Source organism: Hetaerina americana, unplaced genomic scaffold (genome assembly GCF_022747635.1).
Source record: "Hetaerina americana unplaced genomic scaffold, ioHetAmer1.1.p SCAF_126, whole genome shotgun sequence".
NCBI lineage: Eukaryota > Metazoa > Arthropoda > Insecta > Odonata > Calopterygidae > Hetaerina > Hetaerina americana.
The window spans coordinates 593292-608924 of record NW_027286359.1 but is presented as its reverse complement, the minus strand read 5'-3'; positions in this window follow the sequence as shown (position 1 = coordinate 608924).

The following is a 15633-nucleotide window of genomic DNA, read 5'->3' as shown; positions in this document are numbered from 1 at the left end:
AGAATCCCTTGGTGCAGCCAGCTAAAGGGAATTAAAGGAACACTTTTATAAAAAGTCTTCATAGAGAGATTTTTAAGATTTAGAGAAAAGTAAAAGGTTTGGTACAAGGTTTAGAAACGAATGGAGAAATAGACGGTGGGACTTAAGAGGCGCTTGGGAGACGGAGGGAGTGGCGGGTGGGGGGGGGGGGAGGGTGTTGGGAGGGGGGGGGTTAAACAGGAGAAGGCTCTGAGGCTGGGCTGCGCTGGAGGTCGAACGGGGAAGGGATGGTCACGTCCGAATCGGAGGTCAATGGGTCAATGCGGGTGGGAAGGCGGGGCGGGTGGCGGGGGAGGGAGACTTGGGGGTGTGGTTCGGGAAACCATTGAGGAGCGACGGAGGAGAGGAGGGCAGTTGCAAGAAGCTGAAAGGGTGAAAGTGTTAGCATATGAGTTTCAATGAGAAAAGGCAAATGAGTTCGCCTCAGTCGACGATATAAGTAAGTAAAAGTGGCAGGCTCTAATTTGTGCAAATGCAGTAAATTCTAAATGGTATTAAGTGACAATTCTGCTCAGCGATTTATTGCGCTTCCAGATCAATCCATCTTGTTCAAGTTTAAAAAATTGCGTACGAAGGATTTTGAACGGAATGTTTTTCGTTTTCCCGGTGCAAGCGGTCATACTTGCTTCACAGGTTTCTCCGCACCCACCCCCGCGCTCTCCATGGAAACATGCGCCGACGCATCGCACAAGCTGTATAGTATAAGGTATATTTTTTGCTGTCACCAAAGAAGAAACCATTTAATGAGTTATTATTTCAATAAATACTTCCAGAATTACTTCAAAAATACAATGAAAATAGAAAACAAATTTTCATGGAATAAACCCAAATTCCCAAACCCAAATAAGATAGTGCCCGGATAGAAAAGAGCAAGCAACCCGCGGGAGAGTTGGCTAGCAAGAAGAACGGCTGCGGAGGAGTCGATATAGAAGATATCATGGGAAAACGCACACGTTTAGAATGAGCATTTTTTAATTATCAACATATCTATAGATCCGAGATAGATAAATACAGGGTTCGTCCGGAAAATAAGTGTACTGAGCTTAGGAAAAAAAATGTATTACACTTTTACATATCTTAAGCTAATATTCCTCAAAATAGGACCCTTGTGAGTCGATACACTTGTTCCAGCGGCGTTCCCATTCCTGGAACGCTCCCACGAAGGCATCATCGGGAACCTGTCGAAGACTCGTCGTCGACCTCTTCTCTGCCCTCCACGAACATCTTGTGCCACCGAAAGATCATGTTTCTGGACATGGCTGACTCCCCGTAAGCCTGGTTAATCATACCGACAGTTTCGGTAGACGATTTCCCAAGCTTTACCGCAAATTTGATGGAATAACGCTGCTCCAAAAACTTCGGCATCGCGTTCCGTGACGTGGGTCGAGCGTGGAGGTTCGCGTTAACAGAGCTCCTCACTACACCACAGCTCAGAGCCGACTGCCTATTTCAGCGTCGCTTGCCAACATACCCCCCTCCAATCGCAGCCCGTCAGAGCAGTGCTGGGCGCGCCTGGAGCGGCGCGCCCAGCCCAGGAGTCAGTACACTTATTTTCCGGACGAACCCTGTAGATAGACGTCTTTATTTGGGTGAAATTGAGACCATAAAGTCCCTTATTACATTTAACCCTTCGTCGAAGATATAACAACAATAATAATGAAATGGGCCTGGGATACCCCCTATGACACTAATAAATTATGCGCCATTTCTCCCTCCTGCCCTCTTCCCCGCGCGCATCTCCGAAATATCACCCCCCACACCCCTCTCCATCGCTCAGACTCTTTGCAACTCGTCTGACGCTGTTCATGCTCCCTCTTGTTCATTCTGTCTCACTCTCCGAGTCACATCAAAAGCCTCCGAAGTACGCGATCACTCTCTGGTCTCGGAGACCGCGGATGAAATCAAGGATCTCTCATTTCCGCGCACTTGCTCTCGCTTTATTGGTGGTAAATAAGTTAGGGGGTCAGTGAAATGAAATCTCCCGAAGAAGGAGAGCTCTGCAGATGCCGAAGCCCTCGCGATTCTTTCCGAGGTCCCTGCGATTAAGGGGGTGGTGACGTAAGCCTTCGGTTGTGATCTGGAGTCTTCCTCCCTGGCAGGACCGCGCCAAGTACTTGGCGAGTCGGTAAGTCGGAGCGTCAATCTGGCTCACAATCGATCGGAGAGGTACATCCTTCTTGTGAATTGAGGGCAGGCCGTACAATCTATTCACTGTGGAGGTGGAAAAGGATCATCAACTGCCCTTCTTGGACGTCATGGTGAAGAGAAATAAAGGGAATGAGAGGCTTGGACACAGAGTATACAGGAAGCCTACTCACACCGACCGCTACCTTAATGCTGCATCGCACCACCATCCCAGTCAGAAGACCTCACTGGTAGACACACTTGTCAACCGAACATATAAAATATGTGACTCCGATTCTATTGCCAACGAGAAGAAACACTTGACAAATGCCCTGCAAAGGAATGGATACAGCGCTCATATGATCCAAAAAAAGGACCGAGAAGGAAGAAAAGAAGAGACAAACCACCGCTGTTCCTGACAGGGAGGAAGACTCCAGACCACAACCGAAGGCTTACGTCACCAGCCCCTTAATCGCAGGGACCTCGGAAAGAATCGCGAGGGCTTTAAGGAAGCATGATGTGGTGACCAGATTCAACTGGGTCACCAAGATAGCTGACACCCTACCCGGACCCAAGGATGAAATTTCACCGTTCACCGTTATCTGAAGGCGTGTACCAAGTGCCATGCTCCTGTGGCAAATGGTACATCGGTGTAACATGCAGAGCGCTGAAAACACGCCTGAGTGAACATCAGAGAGCAACCAAGGCCAAACAGTTTAGAGCATCGGCCATCGCTGAGCACGCCTGCAGTGAACCCGGACACTCTATTCTGTTCGACGACGCTAAAATAATAGCGAAAGAAGAAAAATACTTCCCGAGGATAATCAGAGAGGCCATTGAAATCGTTAAAAGGCCAGAAAACCTTAACAGAGAGGATGGATATCCACTCCACAGTGCGTGGAAAAGAATTATTCCGCGCAAATATGAGGACATTCCCTGACTAGCCGAAGAAATTTCCCGGTATTGCCGCCGGATTTTCTCTATGTAAGACGGGACAACGAGCTTCTTTCCATCCTTGACCTGAGGACGCCAGCAGGATAGCTGGCGAAACTGTTGTGAATTTAAACGACATACGCGGACGCAGCCCGAAAAATGTGGAAATCACCTACTCATCGCCTTGGAAACCTGCGAACGAACATGAGATTAATTATGTTCATTGTCGAGTATTGAAATGCGATGAAATGATGACCATGAGAAGTGGGCTGTCGGAAATAAGGTAAAAATGTAGAATACAAGATGAAACGCAAATTGCCGGTAGAAATACTGGAGGGAAGTGAGTCAACGATAAATTCCCTGCAAGCAATCGAAGAGGGGACGGGAAATTCTAAACGCACGGTATTGGTCGGAGAAATATGCTAAGGCATGAAGTTGATTTATTAGTTTGAAATACACTCAAAAGTGAAAATATATGCAGACCGAAGGAAGTCGGCGATCTTGAGCAAACTAACTGACTGAATGAAGGAAAGAGCGAAGAATCAATGAGTGGAGAAAGGTAAAGACTTACAATGGTTATGAAATTCAATCTAACGAACGGTGAGGGAAACGCGATGTAGTTTTAGTGGCAGGAGAGAAATACAGGGCAGGGCACCGGAAGAAGACGATGATACGATGCAGGGAGACGTCTTGCACATGGCTGAATTTGACACTGGGGATACCGGGGGAAACGGGACAGCAGGGGGTCGGCAGGGCAATGTCCTCGGGTGTATTAAAAAAGTCATATGCATATGAGAGGAGAAATGCCAATGGGCTTTAAAAATAGTATAACATTCGTACTACCGTGAAAAAAAAGTTCAGGTAATTACAAAACTGCAGAAAAATTAGTCCGGCGACTAATATCAATAGAATATTCTATAAAATAATGGATAGGAAAACGTAAGAATATTTTTAAGCAAAGACCAAATTTCATTTAGGATGAATGAAACACAAATCCAAAACACGAATCTATTCTGAGCACTAGAGCCATGCTTGATAAATCTTTAGCACCCAAAGAAAAAAAGGTCAAAGTAAACCTTAATGAAGTATAAAGTAAACAATACAAGCACAAAGGTGGAAACACGTCTTTGTCCTCTCACTCTTTCCTTCTTCATTTCCGCGCATTGCCCTCTCCTTTAATTGCGACGAACATCCCTCCCCTTCCCGGCTTCCTTTCCTCCACCGCCCCCTCCAGTATATCTCTCTGGATACCCGCCCCATTCACTTGTTCTACCTTCTTCGAATTTCTAAATGAATACCTCCCCTCCTCCTCGCCCAACTCTTCTTCATTTGTCTTGCTCACTGTCAACCCGTCCCAACTGTTCATTACTATCCTCCTCTCCCGTCGCCTCGTTCCTCTCGCCGCCCGCACAACCTAGCTCTCGCCCCTTCGCCACGTTCTTCCGAGGGCTCCTCTTTGCGCGAACCCTCCATTTTTCCTACTCTCTGTTCACTCTTTCCCTCTTTTATTCTCTATGATTCTCTTTCCCCTATGGCCAAGTTTTCGGCCCATAGAATGCTATTTTACGCATCAATTGCTTTACTCCACCTCCTGTCCCTCATTATTCAATTGCCCTCTCATCCATTCTCTCTTTTTGTAAGATAGTCTATTTATCCAAAATCTCCTCCCAACTAATATTCTTACCGATATGTCCGTACTTGCTTTAAAATATTTCATGAAGTTGCAATTAATATTCCTTATTCGTTCCTGTTATTAATATTCCTTACTTTCTGAAGTTAAGCTTGTAATTCCTATTTTTTAAACATATCATTTTATTCCCATGTTTGTTATTAAACTACAAGTGAGGTTTTTGTAACTATTATTGATACATATAGAAATATCACAGAAATCAATAGAAAGACCCTTTATCGGAATTTGACGAGAGGCGTCCAATGCTAGACAATAAAAGAGACGACAAGGGAGTGGAGCGTTGGGATGGAGCGTTCGTGTGTTCGGCATCGTCACTCGGGATTTCGCATCGGATTTCGTGGAGAGCGTTCATTTCACTTCAAAGAGCTCAAGTGAGCCTCGTGAGTTCTCTCTTAGTTTGCGTGAGTTTGCTGTGACACTTGCATTGCAGAGCAACTCATTTCCATTAACCCTCGTATGCCAAAATGCCACGGCATGCTCGAGGTGAAACTCGATGCCACTCAAGTATTTCCGAAAAAAATCAAGCATTAAGCTCTCGAGCAAGATGTACCCACAGATGGCGATGGGTTCACAGGGGATGGGTGCAATAGTAGAATTGCGATTCGCAGATTTCCGAAAACGGTTCTTTCCTCTGTGAAACCGAAATTTTTCTTGCCCGGAAAATCCTTCGGTTACCGTGGTGACAGTCCCGGGCCCATGGTGATCGAGGGTAGCCCCCCCCCATGGTGCTCGCCGTGAGAAGGTAAGGCCTCCCCGGCGAGAGCGGCCGGGACTCGCTCCTCCCTCGCCCAAGGAGCATTTTGAAGCGACCATCCCGTATTCACCTTTTTTCCCCTCTTCAAATTTTCGTCCTTGGTGGACCATGGAAGGGGGGGAGGGAGGGGGGCGGGAAACCTCTTTGCCGTGGCGGATTTCATCCTCTGGGAACAAATGGCGGCCACGGGGCGATTAGGCGTGTAAATGGATTCGTTGCTGGCTTTTGTCTTTCGTGGAGGGGGAAGGAGGAGGGTGTGGGGTGGTTGACTGCTCTTCCCTCTGAGATAATTAGTTTGTGCGTCAGCCGGGGGATGGGGCGCCCCGGAATGCGAAGGTGAAGGAGAGTGGTGGCCTCCCCATCACCGGCCCTGGTGCGCCCCTCCCGTGAGAGACACCGCCGCCACGCCCCCACTCTCTCCTTGGTGGCGTGCCCGGGACCCCTCGTTGCAAGGGTGAGTGTGTGCGTGCGGCCCACACCGAGGATCCCCCCCCCCCCCGGCAAAGGGTCGCCGCCGTCGACGACAGCAGCAATTCGCTGGGACGCCTGTGGGTCGGCGGGAGTCTCGATTATATCAAAGAGGCATATGTTTTCCCATGGGCGACAACCCTGGAAGGGAATGCGTGCTACCGCGGCCCTCGTGTAGCACTGCTGGCGGGAGGAGCGATCATTGCTCCCGCCGATGGACGGATTTTCGTGGACGAGATACTCTTTCCCTCAGCACATTGCTCGTAAACCTCTGTTGGGTCAAACATTGCACACACATTTTCTAATGGTTAAAAAGTAACTTAATTTTCATTTTAGAATAAAATTCAAGGTATCGTACAAAATGATTCAGGTGTGACTCAAATGTTGTAATTTGATTGACAATAGTCACAGCGGGAGTGAACATTATTTGCGTCATTCGTGGCGATACATTTTTCTCTGTTAGGTTTTTTCGTGCAACAAATGCATTTGCAAATGCAGGAGAGAATGCGCATTAAATGTAGGCACAACCTTCAGTTGCTTTCGATGGTTTTTAAATAATGATTTTTATAGGATATGCTAGTTAATCACGCTATTTATTTTCACTGACAACGGCTGTACTTCAGTCCAATATGCACTGGTTTGCTGTTTCATATAAAGTTTCCGAATCTGTTATAAATGTTAATAATTTAAAGTGGCCTCTACTAGTAGGCTTTCTTGTTTTCACTAGCTTTCCTAATTCTTCGGTGGTTATTCAGACCTTGCGGAGAGTAAGGCCGCTGTTTTCTCCGCTGTGATGACCTTTAACACTTTACCACCTCCTTCAAAGGTTAGACGTTGAAAACTGCGAAAGGACGCGTCTTCGGCTCGGCTCCCATTCGTTGTCGCCCCCTCCCCATCCTACCTGCCGCACCTATTCGAGAGTGGTCGTGTTTCTAATTCTATGAATAGGAGTGCTCTATCAGGCGGAGTCGCACCTTTGCCCACATGTGCCCTCGGGACCTGACGCACGTGGGCTCTGCTATTATCCAGGTCAGGCACCTGAGATCGGTTTTCCAGCGCATCCGCCGAGCCATTGCTCGCTCCCCGTCGGCGTAGACCCCTCCCCCCCTTTCCCCTCTTCCCTCACCGAAAACGCCTTTGTCTGTCTTCCCAACTTATGTATTTCCATATTTCATGCGAGCACTGTCGCCCCACCCGTTTGCCTCTCGGCCAGTTCGATCTGCCTCCCGCCCCACCGGCCGCCCCCCGCCACCTCTCTCGTCCACTCTCCCTTTCTCTTCTTCCCGCCTTTCCATTGCCCACCTCCGCTCTGAATTTCTAATGGCGTTTTCTCGCCCCCAACCGACCAATCGAGGCGTGTTTTCTTCTTTCCACATTCCATTCGCACTCGACTCGCGGATGTATTGTCGATCCTTCATCGCCGTTCTCGCCAGCGCCTCTTCCGAGCTCAATTGTTTTGCTTCCCACACTCTTCTCCATTTATCCGACCGAACAAAACACCTTCGCAGCAATCGCTTCGAATTTGCCCCGCTTCGATCATTACGATTTTTTCAGGAAATGCGCCCACGCATCTCTCATCGGATGCAAACAGAAGATACCGTTCGTTTTTGATCTTTTTTTAGTCGATATTGCCTTCAAATATCCCTGTGAATAATTTCGCTAATCCCATTCACAGTCACATTTTTTCTTGCCGCTGAGTGACCAAAGGTTCTTTCTACGGAAAAAAGGATTCTGGAATAAGACCCGATGCCCGAATTCTCTTCTCTACGTCTCCTCAATCCATTGGTTCTTAATATTTGGCTGTAAATATTAAGTAAATAAATTAATATTATGTAAATAAAATTTGGTCTCCTCTAAAATTCAATTAATCGAGTGCTCGAGCCGAATCATTCAATTTTATATTACAGGGCCCACCTTGAGTTTGGTGCAAGTGCATGGGATCCTCATGAGGTAGGCTTAATTCCGGAACTAGATCGAGGGAAACGAAGAGCAGCTAGGTTTGTAAAAAGTTCTAATGAACAAGGTAGCAGTGTCACGACACTATTGGAAGAATTAGGATGGGGGCCACTATTACACCGTCGGCTTAAATACAGGTTACATTTAGCGCGTAATTTTGAGGGCGGTTACTTATCTGAGGATGTTCAGGGCATATTACCGGTCCCTACTTACTATGGTAGATCAGATAACCAACGTAAAATCAGGGAGGTTTATTTTAGAACTGATAGATTTAAAATGTTTTTTCCTGGAACATAGAGGTCATAATTGCCATGACGGCAATCACGTAGGAGATAATTAAAAATATTGGTCGATATCTTGCATCATTCTTCCTGCATATCATTCTTTTTATTTAATAGACCCATCTTTTTAACAGAACTACAATATGATTTGAATATGTGTATTCTGTTTTCGAATACTATTGCATATAAGTACTTTCTTTCGTGTGATTAAGGTTCGTTGAGCGAATGAAAAAACTAATATTTGTGTAGTGGTAAAATAATTTGGTTTTTCATGTGGTTTTTACTAGTTTGTAAATTTATTTATCTATTTATGTACTATGTAAACCACCTCTAGGGTGTTTGGCAGGGGTGGAAACACATAAGTGTAAGTTTTACCCAAACATGACCCCAGCGTGGGTAGATGCGAATCTCTCAGCCCGTGGCCGAGCTGAGAGATTCACATTGAAGTAAATGAGAAATAATAGCGGTCGGCGAGCGGCACATCAAATGGAGGAGGGCGCCAAATCGTGTATGGAGTACGCATTGACGCCTTCCAGCTGTATCTGTGATGAACCGTCGAGTCGCCTTCGTCCAGCTGGTGTTGCAAATTCAATTCCTGGATTCTTCCTCACCATTCAGATGGATCGGATCAACGATATGAAGAGGGGGGGCTTATGTCGAGGGGTTCCGTTCAAGCCTCCTATACCAGTTTCTATGCAATTTCATTAGCACGCTCAGGAGTTTATAATGAACGCTTTACAGCAATTTACAAGACTACCATTGGGAAGACAATAATCATCCAAAAGGTATTCTGACTTTTAATTCATTGCAGCAGCGTGTTACTTCTGCAAGGAATTGCGACACATACCGACGACCTTTGAGGCTAGTCGGTGACAAAGACCGGTCGGAACGGCAGCACCGAGATGTAGATGTAGATTATTTTGCCGTCAATTGTGTGCGTACTGAATGTTCATTTACGGAGCATCGGAACACCAGGATCTGATAGCAAGCATTTTTTTGGTTATTTCAAAATTCCTTTTGATAATATGTGCCATTTAGTAAAGTGAATTTTAGCCAAAACAATCAAAACGTTTCGAAACATGTATATAATTCCGCGCTGCCCACCACGTGTCGATGACTAGTGACTCAAGAAACGGAAAGATCCGAGAAGCACAATTTTGAGAAGAATTGATCCCCGACTATTATTATCTAGTCACCCTATCGAGGATGATTCCCTCTCCCAAACGAAACTCTCCCGCTCCCCCCGCACTCTTGCTCCTTCCGAATTCCTCCCGCACTTTCGGATGCTTCAGTCTGTTTTCCCTTCTGTTGCGCTCCCATCCTCCTCGGAGGGCACGAGTCAACCCGCGCATTTTTTTCGGGCACTACTCGAGCCGCCATTCCCTCACCTGCAGTCGCCCTCGCTTCATCATCGGGTGCTCAGGAGCGGAGGTGATGGTCGAAATCATTTATTATTAGACTTCGGTTGGTTTGAGGTCGATCACACTGTCTTCGTGGTTCAACGGAAAGCCATGCTTCTGGTAAAACATCCCCAAAGCAGCAGTTTTGTTAAAGAGTGAATATAAGTAGAGGAGGGTGCCCTGGCTCATTTTTCGTCACATAAATTTCATCGCAATTCGTTTTGCAAAACGGCATGACTGCGGTTAACACAAGCGCGGGGCGTAGGGGAACGCGAAACAGAAGGTTTTTGCGATGCAGGATGGCTAGGGAACAAATGTGACAAAGGGCTCGATGCTCTCCTCTTGCTACGCTCGTCGTAAGCCCCCCTCCCCCAGGGATGGGGACTCTCCCTGTGGGGAACCCACCTTTCCGGTCCCAGCAGCGCTCAACCCAACTTTCCACCCAAAATGATACCCAGCACGAATCGTTCGCCCATATCTGTCTTTTGCGAGGAATTGGGCATCCCCTTCGCCCTATATGTGGAACTTTAGTTTTAATACAACTTTGCCCTGGCCAACGTCATCGCCCGCTGTGGATGCAGTTGCCGCAGGAACTGATCTCGGCTCTTATGAGATTTCATCATTCTGGGCCAAGAGGATACGGGCACTTCCAAATGACGTATTCATTTAATCAATGACAGTGAGTTGATTTAGGATTTCCGAGTGGTTATTTATATTATTTATGCTGCTTGATCGCTCTGTATAGCACTATTATGCCGAGCCATGCTCTGCTTAACACTACTGTGTAAAGCTTGTCTGTTCTGTGCATTTTTAAAACAGGATTTGTAATTGTAGGAGCAAATCCAATATTGATGTAAATTAAAATACATTAGCATGGACCATTTACGAAAAAGTTTCAATGATTTTAAAAGGGAATTGTCTGGAAAACTGGGAAATGTTACATTTTATGTTTTATTTGAAATTGGATCTTGGTAATTAATTGAAGAGAGCGATCTTGGTGATCCGTGTTCAGCGGCTCGTTGAAGACCGCAGGTGTGCCATTTTAACTCTTCCCGTGTGCCCGAGTTGTAGTATTGGCGATCTGCGTTGAAAAATATGCCTTGAGATCTAATGCCGGTAATCTTAATTTTTTGAGCAGCATCCTTCGAACCAAAGGTGAGAGCAAGACATGAGTGAGGTTGCCCCATTTGGCTGTTATGTGATTTGAGGTGAAAAGACAAAATGTTCAGACTTCTACGTCTTTATTTTTGTTCTGCTGACTCCGAAGTATGTTTCATTATTAGCTGGATAGAATAATAGCCAACAGTGTATTTATATTTAATTCAGTATAAGAAACCGAGTGTGCCTGTAATAGACGCTCTTAATACCCGTAATCAATATTAGGGTCTTGTAAAATTATATCCTAATTAACGAAAGCTACCATCACCGATCTCACAGTCTCGCGATTGAATCGCGAAGATGCTTATCGAAAATCGGCACGCGTTCTTCTCCCACCACATTTCCTCCTTTTAAAGGATGGCTTTATCAGTTTCACAGCAAGAATGGTTTGCACGCTTGTGGTTAGATAAAAAATCTTTAGCCAAAAAATCCCATGGCTGTTTAAAAGGCCTTGTACTGATTTATCCCCTTCAATTTTGAACTTGATGATTTGTTCACATTTTAGATTTGACGATACTCAGAGAAGATCTAATTAAAATGTAAATTTTAATTAGGAAATCAATACTCACCAAAAATGTCATTTTAATGAATTTAATTACTCCAAAAAGGCCAAATTTATACCAAACTATGGCCCCTTCTACCTTGGAACTCCCCCATTCCTCTGCATTCCCAGTGCGCTTTCGTGATTGCGTCGGCCGGTTTGCCTATTTGCACCCCACTCCCATCGCTCCATCCGGGGTGAACGGAGTGGCGAGGCAACCTTCGGCGGCTGGACTGCGACCTCCCTGGTTTAATCCGCGCGGATGTCGTCCATCTCCTCCCCGCGCACCTCAAGTACAAGCAAGTAGAGTCAAAGGCATTACACGACGAAGCCGACTATCAAAGCGTCTGCAGGTGCAATTAAAACCACGACGGGTTAAGGAAGAGGCGGACATGGGAATGAGAGGTAATGGTGATTGATTGGTGATACAAATTTAAGGTTGATGGGGTATGATGATTGGCAAAATAAAACTAAGAAATTTATATATAATTCAGGAATGACATTTGCATCGTTATATTACTGAGTTTCACCAAGTACTTGCGTTTAATACACTGTGTTCAGTAACAGCTCAAATCTGGTCCTTAAATAAATCGCTTTTATAACCCCGAAATGAATTAAATATAAAATGAGGCTATCGTTACTAGCATGATATTTCTTTTCTTTTTCGTCTCATCTTAAGATTATGCTCTAGTTGTGTAATAACACCGATGCCTAGGCTTCCATAGTCTTAGCTCCTCAGAGCTTGCGTTTTCCCTTGTGTCATCAGAAAGTTGAATAATTCATGCAAAGGATTTCAATCTAGTAATACGGATAACATCGTACAGGTGCAAGTAAATCGGTTTTTCTAATTGCACTGTCGGACTCTATAGTCTCCGGATGGCTGACGGCGGTGGTGAGAGGGTCGGAGTGTGCGCCCCAGCTGATGGATCTTCAACTTGTGGATAACCAGAACCCGGATCCTTAAAGACAAGGGTGCCACCTGCGGTCACCAATAACGGATCGCATATTCTACGCATTTTGTCGAAGATGTTGGCTGATGTATTGCACGCCAGCTGTGTCCTTAATGGCCAGACGCACCTATTTCTCCCACGCGTCAGTCCTACGGAAACCTAGAGGTTCGTCACTTCTGTCCGCCCACCTACCTTCCCACAGTCCACTGCTCTGTGTCAAATCTAAAATAACGCCAGGTAGCCTGGAGCACTCATCACAGCACGGAGTTACTTTTGCAATATCACCTTCTTATGACCCGGTCACTGGCGGGGGCACTTAAGAACAAACCGATTGGCGTCTCCAGGAAGGATAAAAAAACCGCGTCCGCCCGGCCTTGAAAAACTGCCACCGTGAATGAGGAAGGGGAGTGACGAACGCGATTCAAAGTAAGAGCTGGTATTTTCCCGGGCTGTTGAGTGTAGAAATTCTCCCGTGGTCTTCCACCGGCGGAGTCTTCACTCTGGACGACGTTTCAGTGCTCGACTCAGGCATCGTATTCAGGATAAGACTACCTACCGCGTCTCCAGTGCAGTTTTCAGTTTCAAAGGTACTTTTTTCGCGTTCTTGGTGGGTACAGAAGAATAACAACAACCATACACACTGAATGACAATAACGACCCTGAATAAATTCCAAAGAAACTGCGGGAGATCCCACAACAGTAACTTTTAACGGAGTCATCCGCTAATGTGCATTTCAATGCAAAAGTTTCAGAGTGTAAAAATCATTCGCCTTGGCTGTGATTCGAACCCAGATCCCTCAATATCCGGTCGAGTGCTTTAGCCAGCTAAGCTATCTAGGCGTTCTCTTAAACTCTGCAATTTTGAATTTTGGAATTTTTCTTTGGAATTTGTCAAGGTGTACACAGCCTAAGTGTTTAAAAGTTGGCTCTAACCTCGTGGACTGTGGCGAGTCGCGCACGACTACGAATGCCTGTGACATTGCATGTACGGTATTTCGTCACAACATCTTGTTCCTTTAAAAGCCCCTAAATTTCAGAGTTAAAGAGGACGCCTCGATAGCAGGACGTGCTTGTGTTTACCGAGTGTCTGATTTCGCCGGCATCCGAGGCGTCGGTCGCCGGGTTTTAAGGAGCGGCACTGCCGGAATCCCTCGGAAATCGAGGTTCCGATCGTGTTTTGTTTCGAGCGGCGTTTGACCGCCTAGTTCTTCAAGAAGGGTGGGGTTTGACGCTCGCTTCTTTTTCCACCGGGAAGGCTGTGCTTTCGTTATGTTTACTGGTTCAAAACTGACCTTGACTCCTGGTGTAGACCTTAGGCTCCTTTTGTATGCTACCGCCGGGTGCGGCGTGTGGCGGGGAGGGAGCGTTCGTGAGTGTTTTATTTCCCTTTAAAGTGCTCGTTCTTTTGTTGCGCTTTCCTTCTTCATACTAGTGTGCTGAATTTGATTTCTTCAAATGGCTGTGCGCCGCTTAAACACGCTCGCCTTGCAAGTTGACGAGAAGGCGAAGCCCCCTATCCCGTTGGAGGTCCACCTCTTCACGTTAGAGTCGCTGGGCCTCACAGCCGAAGGGATAGTGGCGATTCAATTTGGATACAATCGCCATTTGATATTCCTGAAGTTGGCATCCGAAGCTACAATGACTAGGATTTTAGACAATACTCCGCGGAAACTACCGTTTCCGTCTTTGACCAGTGACCAGAGGACGACAATAACAATGGACGAGACCTCCGGCAGCCCGTTTAATGTCAGGGTTCTTTGTCTCCCCGTGGAGAGCCCGTTGGAAGACATAACAGGCGAGCTCCAACACTTTGGTAAAATCCATCGCTCTTGGGAGAACAGGTGGGAGGGAGACAAGATGGCGCGGGTGCTTACTGGCACCAGGGTTGTGCGGATGACGGTCGAGAGAAATATCCCCTCGTACCTCCACATCGGCGGCAACCGGGCCATCATCATCTATGAAGGTCAGCGCCGCACTTGCGCCCGCTGTAACCAAGAAGGCCACGAGGCCAAGACCTGCCCTCGGAACCAGGGAGGTAAGGGCTATGTGGAGGCAATGACGATGCCCTCCAACCCGAATGCCGTCGTGGAGATGGACGAGCCCGAAGTGGCTGTGGAGGAGATATCGCGGTCGCTTCTACTCATCGAGGGTGCGGCCCCGGCTGCTCCCGTCGGTCCCCCGCATCTCCCTTTAATTGGAGGGAAATGTGAGCGGGAGCGAAAATCGTCAACAGAAGAAAGGGATCCGAAAAAGAAGACAGACGACCCCAAGCTCCTGGTCTCGAATACCGATCTACAAATAGCTCACGTACCTACCACCTCGCCTAATATCACACGACCTCCAGTCCCCGTCTCCGTGAACTCGTCAAATAAGGAGGGATGGTCTTTCGCCCCCCCCTCCCCCCGCTCACGCCATCGACGCCCTCGCTTCGCAATCCCTGTATCACGGGTTTCAAACACTCCGAGAACCTCTGGTGACAGGTGGGGAGGATGCATCTGACTGCGATGTTTTCCCGTCCCCAACAGCTCATCCCTCGACCCCTTTATCATTTACTACAAAGGAAGCGTCACCGACCCCGGAAGTCGACACACATACAAGTTTCCCAAAGTCAAAAATCCCAGACACCCCATCGTCTTTCCCCATTGATTACAGCCAAGGTGCCGACGATCTCCCCAGCGCTTTTCTAGATACGGACCACAAGCAACTATCTTCCCTGATTTTTCCCGACCGCAACCCTTCGGCGGATGAGCCCCAGTCCGCCACTGCGACCCTCCCCGAGGCTATCTCATGCCCCTTGGCGGCCCCCAGCGGTGCTCCTTTGAAGAAGGCCCCCTGTGGAACGCTGCCGAATTACCCGCACTTCGCGGAGACCACGGCTGGCTCTTCCTCTTCGGACGAGGCCGGGGGGGAGGGATGCGGCGAAATGCCGCGTCCTCGCCCGTCGACCCGTTGGACGAGGCGTCCCGGGAAACGGCGAAGCACTCGTCGCCCGGGGTCGAGCCGCGACCGGAGCGACGCTAGCCACGATCAGAACTCTGGGAAGTGATGTCCGGTAGCCACCCGGTGCCAGACACCCTTCGTCCATCGTTGAAGAGTTTTTTTATTGCTGATTGACTGATTGAATCGATAATTTCAACCCTGCCATTGATAATATCTTACAATACATAATTTTCCATTGCTAGCTAAAATCTTCCTTCTAATACCTGTGGACCTTGTCTTCCTTTCTATTTTCTTTCTGAATGTTAATGGTCAAATGTACGTGTATGCGTCTGTATGCATACGTTTATGTGTATGTGTGTGCGTGTGCATGTGCATATGTGCGTATGTATGTGCAGGTGT